At 42.4% G+C, this 19,684-nt stretch overlaps 2 non-coding genes across 2 annotated transcripts; both read right to left on the reverse strand.

Annotated features, from left to right (window-relative positions):
- Nucleotides 1-12,356: 12,356 nt before the first annotated feature.
- TRNAE-UUC (transfer RNA glutamic acid (anticodon UUC)) lies at nt 12,357-12,428 on the reverse strand. The gene has a single exon. It is a non-coding gene; the product is annotated as a tRNA-Glu (tRNA).
- Nucleotides 12,429-12,695: 267 nt separating this feature from the next.
- On the reverse strand, nt 12,696-12,767 carry TRNAE-UUC (transfer RNA glutamic acid (anticodon UUC)). The gene has a single exon. It is a non-coding gene; the product is annotated as a tRNA-Glu (tRNA).
- Nucleotides 12,768-19,684: the final 6,917 nt, after the last annotated feature.

Consider the following 19,684-nt stretch of genomic DNA (forward strand, 5'->3'; position numbering starts at 1 on the left):
TATTTAAATGCCACATGACATCCACATACTATTGATTTACATCTAAACACCACATGACATCCATATATGATGCCACATGACATGCATGTGTATAAAAGATTTTATTGGTTTAAAGCATCATCATTTTTTTTTACTTTGAAAAACATATTTTCGAAAATTTTTCATCTGAATGGTTTTTGAAGTAAAAGTACAGAACAAAAAATATATCATGTACTTTTGTACTTTGATGCTATTGAAAGTATAAAGCAAAAAATGACACCAAATATGGCCTATTATTAAAGCTTAAAGAAAATAAGGTAATTACAGTATATATTATACTTGGTAGAACTAGTTCTGAATTGATTATTAATTAGGATAAGTAGGGTCCAAACCTCACAAATTCATTTATACTAAAAACTATATTTTTTTATTTAAACAATAACTTAAAATTTAAATTATGATAATATAACCTTAATAAAAATGATAGAAAAATACTAAATTATTTATATGTTAATAAATTAAATATTTATAACTAATATTATCTTACTTATTATCTATCAAATTTATCATTTCAAACATAAAATATGATAACAATGTAAAAAATATAAAAAATAATATATATTTAATAAAATAATTGGTCCTGAGTTTGAATTAATTGGGAACAAGCAAGAACTAGAGCTGGCCCACTTATTAATTGGGACAAAATTATGGAACCAGGACCATTATGATTGGCATGATTAGTAGGGGTTCGTTTCCCACATTGAATGCCCTATTTAAGTATACGACTCTAAATCACCTGCCCAAACAAACTCTGCCCATGTCTACCCACAAACACACTATCCCTGTGAATTGGGAACATCTCCCCCTACATAATACTATGTAGGAGGATGAGATCTCCATGTGTGACTGCGATGTTATGTGGGTAGACATGGGCAGAGTTTGTGTGGTCAGGAGATCCAGACTCTATGTATATAGACAATATGGTCATTCATGATATGCCATGTCAGCATGATGTGTAAGACCTATAAGTATAAAGTTATAAACTAATCGTGGTGTATTGTGATCGGTATTGGTCCATTATTGCGAGTATAAAACAGTGGATTCGAACTCAAGAGTTCAAAGCTCAATTTTGCTAACATGTCCATATTTCCCTAGGAGTGTTCCCTTTTCTTCATGGTTTTTGAATCGCTGTTGACCTGGATGGTCGGACCATTCAACCCGGGAATCGTTCAGGCAACCGATTCTGTTTTACCCCAAGTTTGATCCTTGGTCAAAACCATTGAATCGGTCAATAACCCATTAACGAGGGCGGTAGAACCATCGACCTGTCGATCCGTTCAACGATTTTGATCATTTTTTTTTTAATTTTTTGTTATCAGAATGGGCCATCCCTTTGAATTGGACGGTCGAACCGTAAACCCAAAAACGGTGGTCAGAACGGTTCCATTTCTGGATCGTTTTTAAAACCATGCTTTCCTCATACAGACCGATGGGGTGATCCCACATCAATTAATGTGTGGTCCGCATCAGATTAATATGCATTAACCATTTAACCCATCAACAAAAAACACAGTCATATCCTCGTCAAATTTAAAATTTGAAAAATTAGATTTGAGTCCAAATTTGATGAGAGGACAAGTAGACCACCCTTAATTTGATGTGGGATCACCCAAGTGGTGTGTATGAGGAAACGCTCAGATACGAAGGACCCAAATTAAGCAAACTCGTCATGTCTAACTCTAACCTTCAAACCTTCAATAGTTCAATTTCCACGTTCATTCGTTAATACTATACTCTACAGAGAGCACAGACTACAGTCTACAGATGTCTTGTGTTGTGCATGGTGCATACATGTGAAGGAAATTCCACAACTAAAGAAGAAAGAGCTTTTTCTGATTGACTTCTACGAACCAAGAGAAATTTTGAAGAGAAGTAAAGAAAGAAAGAAAGAAAGTAGAAAGAAAAAGAATATTAACCTAGAATCAGTTGGTGATGTCGAGTCCACAGGCATTTGAAAGCGGCATAAAGGGCACAAATGGCTCTGCTTCAACCAATGAACGATACACTCCTTGTGGAAGACATGAGAGCAAGGTAACTTCACAACCTCCATCTCTTCCAAGAAGTCCTCCAGACAAATTGTGCAGGTTTTAACCAAATCGCTTTCGATATCAAACCTCTTTCTCTTCAGTGCTTTGATTGAAACGCTTGATGCCGGTGTCATGCGATGTCCTACCTCTTCAAATGCATCATCATCATCGTATGCCTCTATCTCTTCAAACAGATCAGTTAAGCCCACCTGTTGAAATCGTTGTATTAACTCTCTCATAACAGGAGAACCCTCTTCTTCATCACAGACTTCTATCGTCGCCACCATTATACGTACAATAAAATCCACCCTCTTTGCCTTCATCTGCCAAATGCTCGGCATATGATCACAACCAAAGCTGGAGATATCTTTAAGGAGAGACTCGCATGTCTGTGTGTGCAGATTGTTTATGGAACGGAGCTTTTCCAGAACAAGTGAGTCCATCGTTTGTTGGCATCCGAAATCTTCAAACTTGACAGACAGCTCTTCATACGCAGGTTCTAAAGTATGGCATAAGCCCTCGAATTCACCCGCATCCGTGGGAACAAGCTTCAGAAATTCCTGTACAATGAAAAACTTGAAGAACACCTCCGGTCTTTCTCTGACCACCGGAGTTTCCGTCGTATCTCCTGATGGTGAAAGATAAATTACTGGTGGATCGGCCAGTTGAATCAAAACCATGATTGATGATTATTATGAACACAGAAACTGAATAAGATTTAATTGTATGAATTGGAACGACGGCAGCGGCAGTGTCTACTATGTATCTAGAGAAGGATCGTAATTATGTATATATCCATATTGGAATGGGAATAGAAATCGTAATTATAACAACTTCTACTTGTTTTGCAATTCGGAAAGCGCGTAAACGGCTCATTCAATAATCAATATGTTCTGGCATTCCACTTCCACCTGGGAGTTTGGTTGCCGTTTATCGGAAAATCGGTGTCATTTCAGCCCACATAGGCATTTTCCTGAAATACTGTTAATTTGAGTTTGCAACAATAGTTAAAAACGTTTCTTTTCGTTGTTTTACTGTTTAGCTTATGTGGCTATGTGCCACGTAATGATCACCTGCCAACAAAATACATCCCAACAGCATACCAACATAATCTGTTAGTGTTACATGAGATAGATCAAGTTGGTAGAGGGTTGGAACGTGTTTTGTTGGAGATCCCAACTCTCTGATCACACCTACTAGTGCTTAGCTGTCAAAAAAAAATCAATAAATAAACGTTTTGTCCTGATTTTCAAGAGTAAAATAGTATAAAACGTTTTACAGATAAACGGCAACGCAACTAAACAGGGTTATTGGGCAACGGTCTTTAGTAGCCACAAGGCCCACAACGGTCTTTGGTTTTCGATGTAAAGATAGAATTTTGAGCTTCGGGTTTTGTGGGAGAAATCCAGTTTGATTAGATCTCTTTTATTTTTGGCATAAAGTAGTTTTCACTAGGTTTGAGCTGGGTTTATGAGGTTTTCAATTTGTATTTTCCTTTTGTGGGTTTGATTGCACTAATGTTGGAAGATCGGTTGTAGTATTATAACTTTTTGTATTCCTTGAAGCTTCTTTTGATGCTTGCGTTGAGGGTTTAGAAATGTACGGGTTGGTGTTCGTAGGTGTTGTTTTTGATTGAAGAAGATCGATTTTGTTGTTGCCTGGAATGGGCGAAGGGAAATAATGTAATTACATTTCTGAGATGAGGGCTGGCTGATGTGTCCAAGGGCTATTAGAACTGAGGGCTTGTAAGTCCGACCTGTAGAGGAAGAAGTATATTAGAGGCCTCAGGTGTTATTCCAAGGGCGAAGACTCTAACGGTTAAATTAGTAAAGGCGTAACAAGGAAGGTAGGACGAGGCTTGAGTGAAGAGAGCTTAGATGAGGTCATCAGGAGGCTAGAGAGGTGGGACCAATAAATGCCAAGATGTCTTACCTCATTGTGACGCCACTTATTTATACTTGAACCTACCTAGAGTTAGTTACGAGTGGACAGTTAGGATGCGATCTACCCTATGCCATGCGTCGCCTTCTGAGGATGCCACGTGTGTGCGTGCAATTGGGCTTGCCATGCGACCTACGTCATTTGCCCCCCCCCCCCCCCCCCCCCCCCCCCCACTCTTGAGGTTGTGGTGGAGGTATGTGAGGTTACCTCGACTTCGGCCGAAGAGAGTGTATCATCCTTGCTGGGAGGCACTAAGTGGCTTGCATTTGCGAGGACCTCGGCTTTGGCTTGGCTAGGGAGAGCCTTGTCTTTAAGAGCAGAGGCGTCGGTCTTGGCTTTAGAGGGCTTCCCTGACTTGCCTTGGTGGCAACTGTTTTACTTGTTCCACCTCTTGAGAGAGCTATGGAGGACCGAGAGTGTGGAGGCATCGATCTCGGCTTCAGGGAGCTCGGTGCCGTGCATGGTATGGGTACAAGATGCATGTGCCCTCCAGTTATGTGCTTTGCAGTTGAGCTGATGAGCCCGTGCATGGGCCGCCAGGTGTTGGCCTCGGCTATTGGTTACCGTATGAGGTACAGGTGACCAGCGGGCATGCCGTGGCTGTGCATGAGACGGATGGTATCATTGACAAGTTGGTGTCGTATAGGAGATGGGTCTTTGCGCCGGGTGATGACCGTGCATGCTATGGGTCTCAACATCAACTGGTTAGGTCCATGCCCAAAATGGGCGTTGGGTCGTGACCGTATGTGAGATGCGTTGTCGCGTTGTGCCTGTACGCAAGATGAGCGTTGGGTCAACCGGGTTGATTTGCTTCTGCCCTAGGATCGTCGGAAGAATTGTTTGACTCAGTGAGTGCACCGATAGACTCACTCAGTGTCATTTCATCTTTCTAAGGACAACAACACATGTCGGGCGTAGGTTCAGATCGTTAAGGCGGTCGCTTCATTGCCGTTGGACCGGAGATGATCTGAGCCATCCATTTTCCCTTAAATAAGACACTTAGTCGATTGAGTCTTCACCATTTGACTTCAAGAGCTTGAACCTTCAGAGAACTTGACCTTCAACTTTGCTCACCCCTAGACTTTTCGAGACTTCGTCCTTTAGGTAAAAACTTCAACCATTAGCCATGTCTTATTCCAACTTTGGTCCCGAGTTCTATGACCTCCCTGACCCCTCAGGAGCGAGTTCATCTTGTGACACCACCTCGGCTAGTAGTAGCGAAAGTTACCCTAGCGAGTTTGAGGGCCCTACTTTGAGGCCCAAGATCTGCGTATTGAGGGAGAGGATTGCCTCTGTAGGTGCTGAGTGCAGCCGATGGGGCGATGACTCTCCCCGGGGGAGTGCTAGGTCAACAAGGCCGAGAGATGCCGAGGGTGCCTTGGGGTCGCTCGAGGTGGTTGAGGGTGAGGAAGTCCCCGAGCCCAGTCCAAGGACGCTGGCCGAGTATGCGGCCCAGGGAGGTAGTTGTGGAGTGCCTTAAACATTCTGAATTGGATAGCGTTCTTAGCATAGATCAAGTGAAGGCTCTTGCTAAGAAATACCATATATTGAAGAACTTTCGGTTTAGGGTCACTGACACCAGTGATCGGCCATGGTTGCCAGAGGAGGGCGAGATTTGTGTTCATCAGCCTTAGGTTTTCGCTTCCTCCACTCATCCCCGAGCTTCTAAGGTGGTACGACATCACCCTAAGCCAGCTAACTCCCAACGGGTCAGAACCATAATCACTGTGTTGGTGATGGCTCGGCCTCGAGGTGTCGAGCTGACTAAGAAAATCTTTCGTGGGATATTTGTGCCAAGGTCGTACCCCAACGAGACGGGAATATATTATTTCTAGGCCCGCCACGGTAGAGTAGTCGACAACCCATCGTTTGTGCACAACTAGAAGAAGAAGTACTTCTTCACTTCTTTCCCTGAGGGTTGGTTGTTCAGGTCAGGTTGGGGGAGGCTGAACCTGGTGGTCAAAAGGGCATCCCCTTATCTTCAAGACGAGGAGGCCAAGGTCATTACCCATATCCGGGTGTCACGGAAGATCTGGGCCAAGCCCTTGATGGAGGAGGAGGCAACTCTAGTATTGGCTGGCCTCAGCCCGACTCGCCTTGGTAGTAAAACTCCTATTGTCGGCTTAACACGTTAGTTTACTTTCCGTGCATAAGTACTAACATACTTGTTGTTCTTTTTATAGAAATGCCTCTCAACACCAAGGAGATGCTTCTAGAGAAGGCTAAGTCATTGAAGAGGACGCTGGGCGAGGGCCCATCGCGGAGACAAGTGCCGAGGGATGGGGCGCCAGCCGAGAGGATGCCTTGGCCACAAGCGCATGCTGGTGGCGAAGGGAGTCCGGTCAGAAGAGGACAGTTTACCCGCCTCAGCCCCCAAGAGGCAAGAGGCTGACTAGTAAGAACCACCAACTCGGGGGCGGTGACAAAGGCGGCAGCATGCCGAGGGGGCCCTCGGCCGAGGGTGCCACTGGGGGGTCTCACCCTTCAGGACCTCACGCATCATCCGACGGCTCGGACGATGCGCAACTAGTAACGCAGTGTACATTCTGACCCCAATGGAATGTGAAGGAGGGAGACTCCATGAACAAGAAAGGGGTTGGATGTGCTCTAGTCACCGGGATGATCCCTCAAGGGGATCGTCTCGCCATGACGAATTTGGGCCTGTTGGAGGTCCGAGACATTGTGATGGATCATCTGGCCGAGGTATGCTGCTTTTTTTCTTAGACATTCACTTAGGAAACTAAGTTAAGGGAGTTCAGCCGAGGCCGAGCTATGCCATTGAGAGCTGGCTCGGCGCCCCTTTCATTAGCGGGAAGGAAATGGAGGTGAAAGCCTTAACATTTTCAGCATGTTCTCCATCCTTGTCAAGGTCACTAAGCCGAGGCCGCATTGTGCCGCCGAGGGGTCAGGGCAAGGAGCATGCCTTAGCTGGCATGGCTTGGACTATAAGGTTTTCATTCTACTAATATCAATCATATTTCACTTGTTTAAAAAGAATAATGATAAGATATATGGAAGTGCTCACTCTGAATGAGTTTGAGAGCTTAACATGTTGATCACTCATTAGCTCCAAATTTCTTTTAGCGCATTGATTTTTGAGCCAATAAGCAGCAAAAACATTGGGCTCGTATATTAATGCAACTCTTTCAATGTGAACCTTTGTGCCTTAGCCACTCTTAAGATGGGGACATGGTTTTGAAAACCGGACTAGACCGGATGGTTTGGATCAATTGGCCTAGGAACTGGTCATGGGTTCGATCTAGTTTTGAATCCCAAAATCATCTGATCTAAGTTTTGATTGGATGATCAGATTGTTTGACCTAAAAAACGGTGATCAAAACAATTCCATTTTTGGTCTAGTTTCCAAAACCATGGATGGAGATCTTCTAAGTAGCAGACTTATACATGTAAGATGAATCTAAAGAAAATACAAAGCGGAGTATGAATGTTAATTATAAGGAGATTCAATCTAACATAAAAAAACCCTCAATTTTTCCTAAGCAGATCTTTGCTGCAAAAGTTATAACATTACAAAACCCACAAATCATAACAGAGGGTAGAAGTTAAATTATGGGTTGGGCTGAGGTATGTATAGCCCTAAAAGGAGATTCTGTTTGTACTAATATGATATTTCTTAGGAGTCTGGATCACCTGCCAATAAAACACATTCCAACCCTCTATCAATATAATCTCACACTACACATCTCATACATGGAGGGTCCCATTTTTATGGTGGGCCCTAGCCTCATAGTTAGATGTGTGGTTCTAGAATAAGTTGGTAAAGGGTTGGAACATGTTTTGTTGGCAGAAGATCTCAACTCATTTCTTATTACCAAATGGTTTGCGTCCCACCATAAACATGTTGTACAATATGGTGATCTTTTCTAATTCTAAAGCCTGAAAGAGGCAATGGAAACATGAAGAAGAAAAGGAAGAAGAAGAGGATGTAGTTTAGTTTCTTTTAGGGGTCAACACAAGTTGAGCTATTCACAAGTTGCTCAAGTTCGGCTCGTGAAAAGCTCAGCTCGGGTCGGTCCAAATCGAGCTTCAAGCCAAATTCGAGCTTTATATACAATTCATGTGTAAATCAAGCTGAACTCGAGCATTTTGAAATTCAGCTTGTTAGGCTCATGAGCTTTATATACAATTAATGTACCATCCCGTACCATCCCTGCTACGGGATGGTTTTGTCTCATTTACCAAATAGAGGGAAATCGAAAAAACCCTCATTCAATCAAGCTTCTCATCTCTCAAATTCTCACCTCTCAGCTCTCAGCTCTCATAGTAACAGTCACATACGATTGCAAGTGCAGAGTCCAAAGCTAAACTCCAGTGCTTTATTCAGTTGAAGACAAGTAAATACGACACGAATAGACGATGACACTTATTCTTCTTCTTTATTCAAGCTACAAAACTTGGCAGACGAAACTCATTCTTTTTTCTTTATTCAAACTACAAAACTTGTTTAACAGAGATTCAACCTACGGAAGTTGTTTAATAGAAATTCAAGGTATGAGACTTCTTCTTCTTCTTCTTCTCCTCGTTCTGTGATTCTGTGGATGATTTGGGTTTGGGGTTTTTTTATAGTTGGGACTTGAAGGACCACTTTGGATTCATTCATGAAGAGTAAAGAATACCGCCCCATAAGGAAACAAGAGCATTTGGAAATCAGAGGTAACACCCCCGATTCAATACAAAAATTAGTAAAGATTTGGAAATTGTAAATACCCATGCTATTTTAACTATTATTATGGAGACTGTTGGAAAAACAAAGATTTGGAATTTGCAAATACCGTTTCTGTTTCAGCCTTTGTACCTCCAACGACAATGGCTGAAGGACTTCGTACCCATTAGAAGTATTCTATTGCAAAGATTCAAGTTGTGGTACTCGAGAGTGCACCACTGAGCATTGATACTTTGGAGGATTAGGAGTAGTGTTTTGCTTTATGTGTAGACTCAATTGGTGCCCAAGAAGAGAGAACTGTTAACTTATCGAGCTCGAGCCAAATTGAGCTCGAGCATATGATGTATGCAATTGATCCAAACTCGAGCTTATATTTTCAATTCGAATCGAGCTTGAAGCTTGCATTTTTCTTCTGAGCTGAACTTGAATACTCAAATATTCGGCTTGGCTCGGCTTGAATCCATCCCTAGTTTCTTCATATAACAAAGAAGAAAACTCTAACAAAATTACCTGAATTGCTTAAATTAATAAGGAAATATGGTGATTGCAGTCAAACCATTGAACCCGTGATGGTTAGACAAAAAAGTTTCTCATGTGTAAAACTTAAAATAACACAAATAAAGAATAAATTAAAAATAAAATAACGACAAATTGTATAAGTTTACTAGATAAGAAAAAAAAAACAACATAGACCTGTTCCTTTTGTTATGAATTTAAATTTCAATAATATTTGTAAATTTATTTTATTTTACAAAATTTCAGTTATGATTTAGTGTTTTGAAACAACGATATCATGAAATAATAAAATACTACTAAAATAATAAAAAAATATGATTAAAAACTCATTTTAGTTGTAAGATCCAAAACAACCAATATTTGGTTTTGGTAATCTGTTTGGTGTAATACCTAATTTAAAGGGAAAAGTAATCGTTAATCCTCTCAGCCCCAATATTTGATTTTATTGTTTTATTTTAGGGAAAATTCTTGATAGGTACCCTGTACTTTAGGCCGAGTGCCAATTTAGTATCCGCACTTTAAATTGCGACAATCTAGTACCCAAACTTTCAATTTGCAACAATTTGGTACTCGACATTAGATTTCGTCGGTTAGAAGATAAAAATTCTTAAATACTCCTCATTGCTATTTTGACCAATTATAATTACTAAAATAACCCATCGAGCAATGCAAGTCGGAACCGCTGCTCAAACTTGATTTTGATGTACACGACACCGAAAAATTATTGCGCCGCCGAGAATCCAAGAACTAGTGTTGTTTTTGGAGGACAACTCCTGTTGTCTGTCGTCGGAACACCCACTATTTACTCAGCCATTGCTGGAGAAGACGACTTGTTGCCAACGCCAAAGAGACAACCAGGGTTGATCTTGTTATTCAATGGAGGCCGGTTCAGAAGGGGAGAAGAAAAAGCTTCCTGAAGGAGGAGGTAGCGGAGGCGGGGGAGAACAGAAGGTGAAGCGCAAAATGAAGACAACTTCTCAATTGGAACTTCTTAAGAAAACCTACGTTGGTTTGTTAAAATTTTGAATTTTTCTGGTTCTTTTTAGTTTGGTATGTTTGTGTTTTTTGATTTCTTAGGGTTTTGATTTATTGGGTTTGGATGCGAACCAATGGAGACGTATCCATCGGAGTCTCTGCGAGTGGAGCTATTGGCGAAGCTGGGGCTGATGGATCGACAGTTGTAGATGTGGTTTTGTCATAGAAGGTTGAAAGATAGGAAGGTTGCGTCGATGAAGCGACAAAGGAAGGATGCACTGGTGTTAGCTGGGGTTGGAGATGAAATGAAGGTGGGTAGTGAGTTGGGTAATGAGCATGGGTCAAATGACGTCCGTTGTGCCGAGGAAGGTTGTTGCTCGAGCATCGTCCACTCTATTGAGGATTAGAGCTGATATGCCAATGATGAAGAGATATTATGAACCATCGCAATCCATAACCAAGCTACGTGCGATTGCTTTTGTGGAATGGAAGTGCTAGGAATGAAGACAACAAGGGTTCTTCTCTTTCGTTCGTCGGCCTCTCTTCTCCTCTTTTGTTCGTTCAACCCAAAACGAAGACAACAGGGGATTAGGGAAATAAGAAGGGTAAAGGGTAATTTTGGTATTTTGAAAATTTTAACCCGCATGTGAGTCTTCTAACTAACGGAAATCTAACGTTAGGTACCAAATTGTCACAAATTGAAAGTTTGGGTACCGAATTGTCACAAATTAAAAGTTCGGGTACTAGATTGTCATGATTTAATGTATAGGTACTAAATTGACACTCAACGTAAAGTACAAGGTACCTATTGGGAATTTTCCCTTTATTTTATTCTTGAAAACACAGTCACACACTCCCTCACCTTCTTTTTTTACTTCTCCCTCTCAAATTGTTTGATTTGTTTCTAAACCTGTTCACGGGCCAGGTTGGACTGAGCTATGGGCCCATCCTGAAGCCCAAGCTGAATGCGTAAAATGTTAATGGGCCTATCCCAAAACCCAGTCCATGTACAGAATTTATTTTATATACTATATAATGTAAAATATTGTATAAAATATATAATGTAGCATAATAAGATAGGTATATATATATATATATATATTATAAAATACATAATATTAAACATATGCAGTCTAAGTCTTAAACCAGGACTAAAAAAATTAGGCCCAAGCCTAGAATTTCCAGGTAAGGCAAGGCTGAAAATAAGGGATGAGCATAAAAACCCGAAAAACTAAATCAATCGAAACCAAACAAAAAAATCAGTTAACCAAACTGGTCGGTTCGGTTTCGATTAACCATTTAGAAAAACCGACGGTTAACCAAACCGATCAATATATATACAGTAATATATATATTATATTTTTTATTTTTTTGAAAATCGAATAAAAATGTTCGACAGTTTAAGAGCAGTTTGAGAGTGTCAGACTGCCGAACTGAGTCTGAAACTTGTTTCAGGCTTTCAGCCTTTCTCTTCAAAAGGCTGGCAGACTGGCGAACAAGCAAACACTACCAAACTGGTAGTCTGATCAGTGTCTGACAGTCTTTTCGTCCCTAATAAGCCTCCTACCTCCGTCGCGCCTCTCTAGTTTCTCCCTTTCTTTTCCTCTCTTGAGATTCCGAGTTTTCTTTGTCACTCTCTCGGCTCCCAGTGTCTCAGATCTCTTCTTCTCCAATGACCAACGGCCTTCGGTGCTCTGCCTTCCGACCGAATCACCAATGGCCTCAGACGACTGAGTCACTGTCACCGACGTCCAACCAGGCGACCAATTGTCTCAGTCTCTGTTCTTTCTCTTCTTCCCCAACGTCCTCCTCTTTTCTCTTAGTCTCAATCACTCATTTCTCTCAATCTCTCAGTCCTAGTTCTTCACTCTATCCGAGACCATCATGACTCTCGCTCAGTCTCTTCTACAAGAGGGAATGTTTTCTTCCCTTTTTTTTTTAATTTTCAGTGCATAAAAAATCGAAAAACCAAACAATGATTAACCGGTTGCATCGATTTGATTATATTTAAAAACGCAACAGGTCAGTTCGGTCTAGAAAATTACCTCACCACCCCTACATAATTGAAAATGATCACCCTCTGCTCGGTCTCAACTCTCGAAGCCACAAATCATCACCTTTCTCTCTCTCTACGCCTCAGGCCACCCACCATACGAATTATATGAAAAATGAAATTCCGTTGCCGGGAATCGAACCCGGGTCTCCTGGGTGAAAGCCAGATATCCTAACCGCTGGACGACAACGGAACGGTATGAAGATAGTTGAAAATAAAATTATCTAATACTTAAAACCGAACTCCGCATAGAACAATCTACGGACTATGGGTTTTCAACGGTTCAAATAAATCGGGACAACTATCCAACAAATTTTATGTTTCATCATGAACAGATCAACTGTTTGTGATCGTTGGATGTGTTCATGATAAAAAATTTCAGGTATGCGCAGCCGGGAATCGAACCCGGGTCTAATGAAATGGTTATATGGTAATATGGAAAACAAAATCACTAATGAAGTTCCGTTGCCGGGAATCGAACCCGGGTCTCCTGGGTGAAAGCCAGATATCCTAACCGCTGGACGACAACGGAATCATTTGCAATTCTTCGGCCTATATTTTATTTATATGGGTTTTCCTTCCAATTCCTGTACACCCAAGAAAGCTCAGAAAGCAAGGTCTAAATGTTAAACTAGTAAAATAGTGATAAAGAACGTTTATGTGATATGTACAGAAACTTTATTTGTATTTGGATAAATTTTACACAAATTATTTTTAGAGCTTTTTTAAATCTCTCTCTCTTACTTTTCAGACTTTGAATTTACTGAATGCCACCTAAGCCTTGTCTTACTTATGGTTTATTAGCAAATTCATGTATAGTACTCGTATTATTCACATATTGATGTATTTTTGGAAAGGTCACGAATACAATTTTTCGAAAGATATGGATAAATACATGAATAATTAAGGAAAAATATATTATATACAAATAGTTTAATTTTTTTTATAAGATATGGTTTAAAAATTTGGGATTTTTTAATTTTATATGCATCTTAAAAATTTAAAACTATCTATATTTTTACATATGAGTGATGAGTCCATACAAGCTCACACCGATGGAATTATAATTTTATAATATTAAGTATAAAATAAAATATACTAGTGGAGCTCCAAGTGATGCATAAAAAAAAAACTTGATGTCCAATATGATGATAGGAGGGATCAAGGGATTAAAATGAAATGTAAGGTGGCATTTGATAATACTTTTCAAACCTCTAAAGTGTGAAAATGTTACTTTTCAGACGTTAGAGGTGTTTGGAAGTGTATCTGAATTTGAATGTGAAAATTGTTTTTAGATCTAAAATAATAAGACCTAGGCCAGGCGCTGAATGCTTTTCAAACCTGGCCAAAAAGTCAAAAATACCCTTAAAACTCGGTGAGTTCCGACCTTCTCTCTCTCTCTCTCTCTTGTCTTTCTTCTTCTTCTTCCTCTATGGTCTCGTGGCTTCCGTCCATTGTTTTTTTCATTTTCAATCGCCAATACAACTCTCGATAGTGGCGGCAAGTGACTCCTCCGGTGAACCAGCGACGACGACTCCTCCGCTGCAAGTGACTCCGGTGAACCAGCAACGACAAGTGTCTTAAGCAAGTGACTCCTCTGATGCAACTCCTTCGCCATCCACGAACAACTTTTGTCCACTGTTTTTCATCTTCTTCTTCTTTAAGACATCATTTTTCTAATTATTAAATATTTTTATTGCTTTATGGACTTTATTACTATTTTCATTATTATTTTAACTTTTAATAATTTATTTTTAATTTATAAATTTATATGTATTTTCAATTTTTTCTTATTTTAATAAATTATTTTTTTATTTTTATAATTTATTGTTATTTTTCAATATTATTTTGAATTTAATAAATTATTTTTATGAAATAGTACAAGTTGAACTCAAAATTATTGAATAGTCTAATTTATGGGTAAAATAGTAAAATTAGTGAATTTCAGATGCTGAAGGTTTGATCCAACACAAACAACCTTCTTTATTCAAAACCTCTAAAAATTCAAAAAACTACTATGTCTCTTTTAAGATTTCATGGTCCGTTTGGTTCATGGTCGGAATCAGAATCAAAATCCTCCGGAATTGGCATCGAAATCCTTCAGAATTGGAATCGGAATGGTCCATTCCCATAATCTGTTTGGTTCAGACAGGAATGGGAATGAGAATTAAAATTAACAAGAATAGGATTTCATTCCCAAGAGAGGGGCAGAGAGTGGCCATTCCCTCAAATGGGGGAATGCCATTCCAGCAAGAATGGGAATGGGATTCCGATTCTGCCCAACCAAAGGGTTGGAATCGGAATAGCCCATTCCGATTCCGATTCCAGACCCCTATTCCTACAAACCAAACGGACCCTCAAACATTTTTAATATCTTTTTAACTTTTCAAATTTCAGATTTATCAAATGCCACCTAAGTTTACATCATTTGTTCCAAAAAAAATATAATGGAAGAAATCGTAAATTAATGTAAGCCAACAAATATAATTCAAATTCTAAATTGATGTAAATAAAAAATTATTGCTCTTCGACTAATACTACAGATTAATTTTATTCAATATTTTCGAACCGCCGTTGACCCGAACTGTTCAGTCTGGGAACTGTTCAGGCAACTAGGTCTGTTTTACCCCAAACCCAATCCCTGGCCCAAAACCGTTGAATTGGTTAGCGGTCTGCTAACTTCGACTGTCGATCTATCAACCCATTTGACCCATTCAACGGGTTTTGACCTTTTATTTTAATTTTATTTTGTCCGCAATGTCTATATATATGAATTTTGTCCGCAAATGTTGATTAAATTTTGTTAAAAGCTTTGCCTCAGGGTGACTGTGATAGATCATTTGAGGCTCACCTTGAAGGCACAAAACTTCCTCATTTTATGGCTTGCCATGGCCCTTTTACAGGTTGAGTTTGACAAATCATCATAGCAGTGGACAGGTTCTGTGTAGAGGTGTCAATTGGACGGATTTGGTCTAACCCAATCCAGTCTAATGTGAGTCCACTTATACATGGATTGGACCCAATCCAGTCCAAATTCAATACAAGCCAAATCCAATCCAATCCATTAAAATGTAAATGGATTGGATTGGATCCAATCCAAACCGAATAAAATATCAAAAATTATATAAAAGCACTTTTAGCATTGAAAAAGCACTTTTGCAAAAGTACTTTGATAAAAATATTTTCGTAAAAGTGCTTTTACAAAAGCACTTTATTGAAAGTATTTTAGAAAAGTGCCTTTGTAAAAATACTTTTTTAAAAGCACTTTTTGAAAAGTACTTCCATAAACTTATCAAGTACTTTTGTAGAAGTGCTTTTGTAAAAGTACTTTTATAAAGGTACTTTCATAAAAGTGCTTTAATAAAAGTACTTTCGTAGAAGTGTTTTTATAAAAGTACTTCAAAAAAGTACTTCCATAGACTTTTACAAAAGTACTTTTGTAAAAGCACTTTTCGAAAAGTACTTCCATAGACTTTTACAAAAGTACTTTTGTAGAAGTGCTTTTGTAAAAGTTCTTTTATAAAAATACTTTCATAGAAGTGTTTTTATAAAAGTACTTTTGTAAAAGTGCTTTCGTAAAAGTTCTTTCATAAAAATGATTTTCTAAAAGTTCTTTTGTAAAAGTACTTTTATAAAAGTACTTTTGTAAAAGTATTTTTATAAAAGTGCTTTCGAACAATACTTTTCATAAAAGTGTTTTTATAAAAATGTTTTCGTAAAAGTACTCTCATAAAAGTGATTTTATGCTATTTTCAGTTTTGATTGATTTCACATTGGGCAAGAGTTTGACCTCATGATTGGATTGTTGGAAATTTGTTTTAAGTCAAATTCAAATCAATAAAAATATGAACCAATTTATTTTGGATTGGCTCAATCCAATAGTTATAATAGATTGTCCAAATCCGATTTAATAAGTGATGTAACCGTTTTTTGTCACGTACCATTTTTTGTGATGTATAAATTTTTTGGCGAAGTACCTCGTTGTTTGACCCGGTGGTGACGTGCCTTGGTGACGGGCTACTTGGTGGCGAACTCCCTGGGGGAGAACTGCTTGGTGGCGAACTACCCGGTGGCGAGCTCCTTGGTGGAGAGCTACTTGGTGACGAACTGCCAGGTGGCGAATTGCCTGGTGGCGAACTGCCTGGTGGTGCTCCCTGGTGGGGAACTGCTTGGGGGCGAACTGCCTGGTGGCGAACTGCCTGGGGGCGAATTGCCTAGTGGCAAACTCCCTGGTGGCGAACTACCTGGGGGCGAATTGCCTTGGGGCAAACTGCCTGGTGGCAAACTCCCTGGTGGCGAACTGCCTGGGGGCGAACTGCCTGGTGGCGAACTGCCTGGGGGCGAACTGCCTGGTGGTGAACTCCCTAGTGGTGAACTCCCTGGTGGCGAACTGCTTGATGGCGAACTGCCTGATGGTGAACTGCCTGGTGGACTCGTCACTTGACTTGCTCCTAGGCGGCCTGCAACTCAGAGGATGGTGGAGCTCCCTGGTGCAGCGCAACCCGACTACTCTCCGCATGAGGTGATTTTCTCTCCTTTGTAGGCGGCGGGAGCTGAGGGACCTGCGAGAACTGAATCAGAGGACCCAGGGGTATTTTCCCGGCGGGGACTCTCCGATGCCTAAGTTAGCATTCTGATTACAGAGGGCTTGGAGAGAAATGAGAGAGCTAGAGAGCGGGGGTTACCATCCTTTTTTCCCCCTCTTTGGCTTTGGGGGTCGGAGTCCTTATATAGTGGTGCCCTCGCGGGTTAGGTGGGTGAAAAGCCTTCAAATGGTAAGACGTCATATCCTGTCAGAACCGGGGTACGGTGATGAACTCCTCGAGGTTGTCAGGCTGGCACTTGTGTTAGGCGGCCAGGTTGGCGCCTGGGCCAGGTTGTCAGGTCGGCCCTGTGTCAGTCGGCGGGTCGGTGTCCGGGCCAGGTTGCCAGGCCGGCGCCTATGTCTGTCGGCACGTCGGTGTCCGGGCCAGGTTGCCAGGCCGGCGCCTGTGAATGTTGGCGGGTCGGTGTCCGGGCCAGGTTGCCAGGTCGGCGCCTGTGTCCAGGCCAGGTTGTTAGGTCGGCGCCTGTGTCAGTCGGCGGGTCGGGTTCCGGGCCAGGTGCTAGGTCGGCTTTTGTGTCCGGGCCAGGTTGTCAGATCGGCGCCTGTGTCCGGGCCAAGTTGCTAGGTCGGCGCCTGTGGCAGGCTAGGTTGCCAGGTTGGCGCCTGTGGCAGGCTGATCCGGCCAGGTCGCGCAGGCCGCGCACAGGCCGCGCCAGGTCAAGCGCAGGCCGCGCGGGCCGTGCCAGGTCAAGCGCAGGCCGCGCGCAGGTCGCCCCAGGCCAGCCAGACCGGTGCCCGGGGAGGGGACACCAACTTGCTAAGTTGTTGCCTGGGTGTTTGCCTAGTTGTCACGAGGTGCCACGTGTTGCAATTTCACTGGAGGGCCAAATATGCCCTCATCAATTGCCCCCCATTCCCGAGCTGAGAGTAACTCAGCGAAGGGAGTAGATTTCTTTTGGCCCGTAAGTCAACGAGCTAGTAAGTTTTGATCCAATTCCTTAGGCTTTGGGAGCTGCCTGTATGTGGCGAGCTGTCAGTAAGACGAGGGGGTCTCCGACAGTTCAGCAGTGTAGCCCTTAGGCTCTAGGGCAACTTATAGTTCACTTTTGCTGATTTTGTTCCTACTGAGGAAGCGACTGGATATTTAGCAATAGTGTGGCCCGCAGGCTTTGGGAGTGACTCGTAGTCTACTCTTCTTTGACTTTTGCTCGTGTCGGAGAGGCGACCGGGCCTTAAGTAGTAATGTGGCCCGTAGGCTTTGGGAGTGACTCGTAGTCTACTCTTTTTTGACTTTCCCGTGCCGGAGAGGCGACCGGGTCTTAAGCAGTAATGTGGCCCGTAGGCTTTTGGGAGTGACTCATTGTTTACTCTTTTTTGACTTTTGCTCGTGCCGGAGAGGCGACCGGGTCTTAACAGTAATGTGGCCCGTAGGCTTTTGGGAGTGACTCGTAGTCTATTCTTTTTTGACTTTGCCCGTGCCGGAGAGGCGACCGGGTCTTAAGCAGCAATGTGGCCCGTAGGCTTTTGGGAGTGACTCGTAGTCTACTCTTTTTTGACTTTGCCCGTGCCGGAGAGGCGACCGGGTCTTAAGCAATAATGTGGCCCGTAGGCTTTTGGGAGTGACTCGTAGTCTACTCTTTTTTGACTTTGCCCGTGTTGGAGAGGCGACCGGGTCTTAAGCAGTAATGTGGCCCGTAGGCTTTTGGGAGTGACTCATAGTCTACTCTTTTTTGACTTTTGCCCGTGCCGGAGAGGCGACCGGGTCTTAAGCAGTAATGTGGCCCGTAGGCTTTTGGGAGTGACTCGTAGTCTACTCTTTTTTGACTTTGCCCGTGCCGGAGATGCGACCTAGTCTTAAGCAGTAATGTTGCCCGTAGGCTTTGCCTGTGAGGTGTCAAGCTATGATTGTGCTGCATCAGCTTCGTAATGCCGGTCACCCACTCCAACAAGTAGCTACTAGGAGCTCGACCTTCGGGGGCAGCACTACTAACTTTAGGTCGCCAGCTCACACGGGAGCCTTGGAAGGCTCGACCGGTAAGGGCGCCTATGTAGTCTGTTGGCCGTCAACTCCCGCGAAAGCCATGAAGAGCTCATCTTTGTAGGGGGGACCTTGCGGAGAGGACTGATGAGGCTTTATCTGAATTGAAAGTAAGGTTGGTAGAGCTACTTAGTCTGTTAGCTCCCTGCATAGTTTTTGAGTTCATAAAAAATGTAAACTATAAAGTGATAGCTTCAAGAAAGTGAGGACTTAGCTTTGGTAAGATGAGAACTTAGCTTTTGTAGGATGAGAACTTAGCTTTTCGTAGCGTGTTCCCACAAACGGCGCCAATTGATGTAACCGTTTTTGGTCACGTTCCATTTTTTGTGATGTATAAATTTTTTGGCTAAGTACCTCGTTGTTTGACCCGGTGGTGATGTGCCTTGGTGATGAGCTACTTGGTGGCAAACTCCCTGGGGGAGAACTGCTTGGTGGCGATCTACCCGGTGGCGAGCTCCCTGGTGGAGAGCTACTTGGTGACGAACTGTCGGGTGGCGAACTGCCTGGTGGTGCTCCCTGGTGGTGAATTGCTTGGGGGCGAACTGCCTGGTGGCGAACTCCTTGGTGGTGAACTGCCTGGGGGCGAACTGCCTGGTGGCGAACTCCCTGGTGGCGAACTACCTGGGGGCGAACTGCCTCGGGGCGAACTGCCTGGTGGCGAACTCCCTGGTGGCGAACTGGCTGGGGGCGAACTGCCTGGTGGTGAACTCCCTGGTGGCGAACTGCCTGGGGACGAACTGCCTGGGGGCAAACTGCGTGGGGGCGAACTGCCTGGTGGCGAACTGCCTGGGGGTGAACTGCCTGGTGGTGAACTCCCTGGTGGTGAACTCCCTGGTGGCGAACTGCCTGATGGTGAACTGCCTGG

Source organism: Nelumbo nucifera, chromosome 1 (genome assembly GCF_055504915.1).
Source record: "Nelumbo nucifera cultivar China Antique chromosome 1, China Antique-T2T, whole genome shotgun sequence".
Classification (NCBI taxonomy): Eukaryota; Viridiplantae; Streptophyta; class Magnoliopsida; order Proteales; family Nelumbonaceae; genus Nelumbo; species Nelumbo nucifera.